The following is a 5,625-nucleotide window of genomic DNA, read 5'->3' as shown; positions in this document are numbered from 1 at the left end:
GCCCGGCCGCAGCGCCCCGCTCCCATTGGGCCAGGCGCGCCGGCCTGCCTAGCAACAGCCTCCGCCGCCGCCGCGTGCCGCTGACGCAGGGCGGCTGATTTTTCTGATTGGCTACAGGGCGCGCGGGCGCCGGGCACGCCCTCGGGGGTGGGGCTGCGGGAGCGGCTCTTCCGGGGCAGCGGCCTGGGCGCGGGTTCGGGCTCGGCTTCTTCCCGCGGGAGGGACCCGGGCGTGCGGGGCTCCCCGGGACATGGCAGGCGCCTGCCCGGGGCTCTCGGGTCCCCGCTGCGTGCAGCTGGCTCCTCGAGAGCGGGAGGAAAAGTGACTAGGTTCCTTGTTCTGCCCGGCTCTCCTCTGCCTCGCTCGAGCAGGAGGAGCCCGAACAGCTTGAGCTGGCCCCAGGGTCTGCACTCCCGCCTTGCGAGGTGCTTATTAGTGCTCCGATACACAGTTTTGGGGAGGCTGCCCGTGGAAATAAGGGGGCGAGTGAAGCTGGTGGATCCAAGGGTGAATGGAAACGTGCGTGTGAGCACTGCGAGGCCCAGCACAGCCAGAGCTTTGTGGCTGCTGATAAGAAGGCTGTTACTGGGACATGGGGTCAGGACACTTCCCTGCTCACATGGGGCAAGGCAGCTCGATTAGCTCATTAGCAGCTGGTCCTACATCCTTACAGTGGGATGATGGTGTCCCAACAGCCTCCATGTGTCACCTTCAAGCCCACCTGTTTGTTGGTCCAGGTGGGCAAAAAGCAACCAGCAGGTAGCAAGCTGTCCTTGATTTCATGGACTTAAGCAGGACCTGCTGGCAAAGGGGCACCTCATTAGGGTTCATGATGTCTCAAAGGTCTAATGTCAGTCCTTCCTATCATTGTCCTTAAGGTGTGTCTGCTGGTTTGTTGCTAGAGGTGCAAGAGCTCCCATTCACTGCAGCCAGGCCAGTGGTAAGGATCTCATGGAATGTGGCACATGAATGGGGAGAGAAGCAGGGGACTGGGTGGTATCAGTGGTGCTTCAGCAGGAGCACAGTCTTTTCAGCTAACCTGGTGTGGCATGTGGGGAAGAAATTCCCTAAGCGTGTTTTGAAAGAGCAGTGCATCAGTTAGTGTGGTTATCATCTTCATTGACCTGAGTCACTGGCACTCCATAGGATACCCAGGAGCAGAGCAAGGTCCTGGTTTCTGTTCTTCCTCTGTCATGCACAAGTGACCCTGGCCACAGCCCCAGCACAACCATCTTGTGAGCAGGAAACTGCCTGTGTGAGCAGGTAAAAGCCACTTGGTTGAATAGTTTGTAGTTATTATCATTCCTTGTCATAAGTTGTCACGTGGAATTCTGGATTAGCTTTCCTTGGTCCTGGAGGTTGGTGAAACTTAGCTTCAGTGAACTGGTATTTGGCCTCTGATTTTGTCCAGGTGTCAAGTGACTGATGTTTGGGCCTAACTTCCGTCTAACACTGTAGCACAAGGTGGCCATCAAGGTCATCTCCAAAAAGAAGGCACTGGATGAAAACCTCGGGAAATTCCTGCCCCACTGGATGCAGGCAGGGTAAGAAGGTGGCATTATCAGGGGCAGCAGGAGAAGCCCCTGAGCATCACAAAGTTCTGCAGGGAAGGGGGTGTATCTGAGGGTCCTCAGGGCATCAGGGGCTAAGGGGGAAATGGGAGCACCTTTGGGTTGCTTCGTGGGCAGCAATGCTACTGGATGGCTCAATGTGGCAAGGGTTTTTTGCGGTTCAAAGGAGCAGGGAGTGGTTGGGGAATTCCTGGGCACTGGGGGCACTGTGAGGCAAAGGGCAGGGATTCTGAGGGGCAGGGAACTCTTGGGAGCTTCAGGAGGATGGAGGCATGGTGGGCACTTTGTGGGGGACTGACAAGGGTTAGGGGAGCAGCAGTGGGCAAAGGGGATGGGGGTGCAAGGCAAAGGGGAGCCAGTGGAGGGCAGGGCCATCTGATGCCAAGCCCATGTGTCCACGGATCCTGAAGGGCTCATCCCGCTGAGCCAAGGCATGGAGACAGCTTTCATCTCCTCATGGACCGGCCCCCTTGGGGAGAATCCCAGAGCAGGTACTTGGGGTACCCAGCCCAGGTAATGAAGAACTTCCTGGAAGCCTCTTTTCGTGTCCACACCTGACTGCAGCACTGCATCCTTACCTATTCTGCCTCCACACTACTGCTTACCGTCCAAGCTCTCCTCCCTGCCCTGGCCTCCCATTTACCCACAGCTCCTTTCTTGCCTCCTGACCTCCCTGGCCCAGCATCTGCCCACCTTCCATCTGCCCCTGCCTGCCCACAGCACATGCTACCTATTCTTGGCAGAAGCTTAAACCTGGAAAACATCTTCCTGGACAGTGAAGAAACCATGAGGGTCCCCATCACCAAATTTTCCAGAAGGGTGATATGGCATGATGTCAGTGGGGAGTCCCTCAGGGTCTCCCCACATCAGGGACTGCCCACCAAGGCAGCAATGAGCCAGAGCTTCTGCCAATCCTATGCTTCTGCATGTACTGATATCCAGCAGGAGAAGCCCTGTGACCTCTTCCTGGCAAACACATAGAGTCCTGAGGTCATCTTCTGCACCCTGCTCTGGGGCCACAAGCCTTGTTATGCCACCAACCTGCAGCACCTGCTGGGCCAGACCCAGCAGTCTTGTCTTGCCACAAGTCAGTCCCTGACCTAGGACTGCAAGGCAGGGGACTGGGAGCAGCTTGGGATGGGGGGCATGTGAATTCTCCTGCCTTCAGGAAGGATGCATTCAGCATGGAAGTATGGCTCCACTTTCTATCTGAACTATTCATAATTTTCTCTACATGGTCCAGCTAGGAAACAGTTGGGTGTCCCAGGCACATTCTTTTCTCTTTCAAGACTTTTCATAGAGGAACACAGAAGAAAGAAAGAGAAAACAATTTATATTTCTGCTCCTTATTTTCCCCATGTAGAATGTGTTTAGAGAATTGTTTACCTAGGGTAATTGCTTAATTAGATTCTGGTGTGAATTGATTGAGCCTGATGGCAAATCCAATCCACTTGTGTCTAAACTGTCAAGAGAGGATCACAAGTTGTGAGTTAGATAGAGTAGTTAGAAAAAGTAAATAAATAGTTTTAGTATATCCTTTAAATAGTATATTAATGTATTATAGTATAATTAAAATGAAAAAAAAAATCATTCAACCTTCTAAACTAGGGTCAAACATCATCATTTCTTTCCACTAAATTCACCTACATTTACAGTAGTTGGGCAAGCAGATGAAGAAGCCCATAGTGCTGAGGAACAGAAAGCTGTCCTCCTAGCAGGCCTCTCTGCATTGCCAGAGGCTGCCTTTAGTAACACCTTGCAGTGTCTGCTCTGCCTCGAATTACCTCACCTTGGCTTTTGTTCCCCTTTCAAGTACCATCTCAAAGAAGATGGCTCTGCCCCTTTTCTGATTTCTCTGCTGCTTTGAATATCTTTGTGCTCTCCAGAGACTTTTCTCACAGTGGTTTCCTAACCAGAACTTTCTCCTGGTCTTTCCATGTCCCTTCAGTATCTCCTGCTCTGGTTTCTGTCTTTTGAGATTTGTTTGAGCTCATCCACAGCCAAAAACAGCTCTCATTCCTTCTTTTGATAGTGTTACTAAGGATCAGTACTTATTTGCTGCCCTTTTCTTTCCATCAGTCTTCCTCTTCTCCAGATCAGGCTGGTGAATCCAGGTGCAGCTGCCTCTGAAGAATACAGGATGGGAAGGAGGTTGACACTGGTGTAGTCCAGCAGGCTGTGTCCTTGCCCCATGGTCTGTCTCCAGACCTATTTGGGATCACTCCACACATACAAAAACTCTTTGGAATGTGTCCTTGCCCATAGCAATAGTTTCTACTATTGCTCTATTGTAATCTTTGTTCATGCCTTGAGCTAAGAAATCCCAGATTCTTTCCCAACCTTTACTCTGACTCGATTTTCCTGTTCTTCCTGTACATGTTTTGTAGAACTACATGAAATTACTGACTGGTAAGAAATCCTGTGTCAGCACATTTCCTCAGCTGTTTTGCATTGTTCAGATACAATATTTGTTGACCACAGATGGCAGAATTTCACCCTGGGTTGCTTATACCAGCAGCAGAAGTAAGGTTTGTAGAGGACTATTGCCTCAACAATCTCTCAAGTTGACCAGAATTCCACCACGAGGGTTAACTTGGAATTCAGAATGGATCTTGTGCATTGATTCCTGGGGATGTGTGTGTGGTAATATCTGAGGATAATTCACAGAAAGGCCCACTACTCTCTTTCAGTTCATCAGAAGGGCAAGTACTGATCCCAAATGGAAGAACCTCTTTGTACTGGTGGGATGACTCACACAGCTGGAGTGCTGCAAGGGGTGACTAGAAACTCTTCAGCCTGGAGAAAAGGAGGAGATCTTGCTCCTCTCTACATGTTCCTGAAAGGAGATTGTAGTGAGATGGGGGTTGGCCTCTTCTCCCAGGTCACAAGTGATAGGACAAGAAGTAAGAACCTCAAGTGCCATTTTCCCAAGGGAGGTTGGGAGTAGGAAAAATTTGTCACTGAAAGGGTCAGACTCTGCCCAGGGTGGAGTCACTGTCCTGGAAGTGTTCAGAGAATGTCTAAACGTGGCCTCTGGGGACATGGTTTAGTGGTGAACACGGCAATGCTGAGCTAAGGGTTGGACTCAATGATCCTGAGGGTCTTTTCCAACCCTAATGATTGTATGGTTCTACAACTCAGTATTCTGTGCATCAGCAGAACAGAGAACATTACACTAAAAAAAAAAAAGAAGTGGTGATTCCTTAATCTTAAATATCTCCTATGATGGGAGAGCCCAAGCAAGCACCTGTTTATACACCTGTGTAGTTAAGGAAGGGAAGCATTTAGAAATGGTGAGGTTAGCTTAAGGGGTCCACAAGAAAATACTTGTTTCTTTCTAACACAGAGAAAAAGCCAACTGGTAGTAAGACTCACCCCACAAAGATTCACTTGCAAGTAGTTTTCCTTAGTTGTCCTCAGTGGTAAACTTCACTCTGAGGCATTTCAGAGGATTTATGGCAGCTGAGTCTATTCTCCCTGTTTCACAGCCTGTGGAGCAGCTTGTAAATCCCTCCTCACAGCACTACACTGCCGCTCCCAAGCCCCATACAACCTTTGCTTTTGAAGTGACCACCACTCATGATGTTGTCACCAGACAAAGCTCCTGACAATGCTCAGTTGCAGAACTCAGTCTTCCCAATGAGACCTAGAAAATGGAACAAAATCAAATAGACAAGAGCATACCTCTTGCTGCTCAAAGCATGCAAAAGTACAACCAGTCTCTCTGAAATCCTGGCTGAAAGTTTTCGCAATTATGATCTTATCAAGAGAAAGTTTCTGAAAATCTCAACTGTTAGAAGCTTGTAGAAACAAGATAAAACACATATCAGTTCATTATACATTACTTTCTGCTAGTTATCTGTAACTGCTAGATACTACAGGCTGGTATTAGAACAATTGCTTCCTCCTTCTTGGTTAAGTACCTCCTGGGATTATTTAATTTATGTATTTCGCTGGAATCTGGGGTACAGGATCACTTGGCAACAATTCAGAAGAAATGCTTCTCATGCTAACTAGCTTGTACACCCACTCTTCTTATGGATGTCTGTCTTTC

At 49.4% G+C, this 5,625-nt stretch overlaps 1 long non-coding RNA gene across 1 annotated transcript; it reads left to right on the top strand.

Moving 5' to 3' along the window:
* Positions 1-295: 295 nt before the first annotated feature.
* On the top strand, positions 296-1,545 carry LOC146768023 (uncharacterized). The gene is made up of 4 exons (XR_014953966.1): positions 296-425; positions 879-940; positions 1,147-1,263; positions 1,412-1,545. It is a non-coding gene; the product is annotated as an uncharacterized LOC146768023 (long non-coding RNA).
* Positions 1,546-5,625: the final 4,080 nt, after the last annotated feature.

This window comes from Lonchura striata, chromosome 3 (genome assembly GCF_050655825.1).
Source record: "Lonchura striata isolate lonStrDom1 chromosome 3, ASM5065582v1, whole genome shotgun sequence".
NCBI classification, from domain to species: domain Eukaryota; kingdom Metazoa; phylum Chordata; class Aves; order Passeriformes; family Estrildidae; genus Lonchura; species Lonchura striata.
This window is presented reverse-complemented; position numbering and strand designations above follow the sequence as displayed.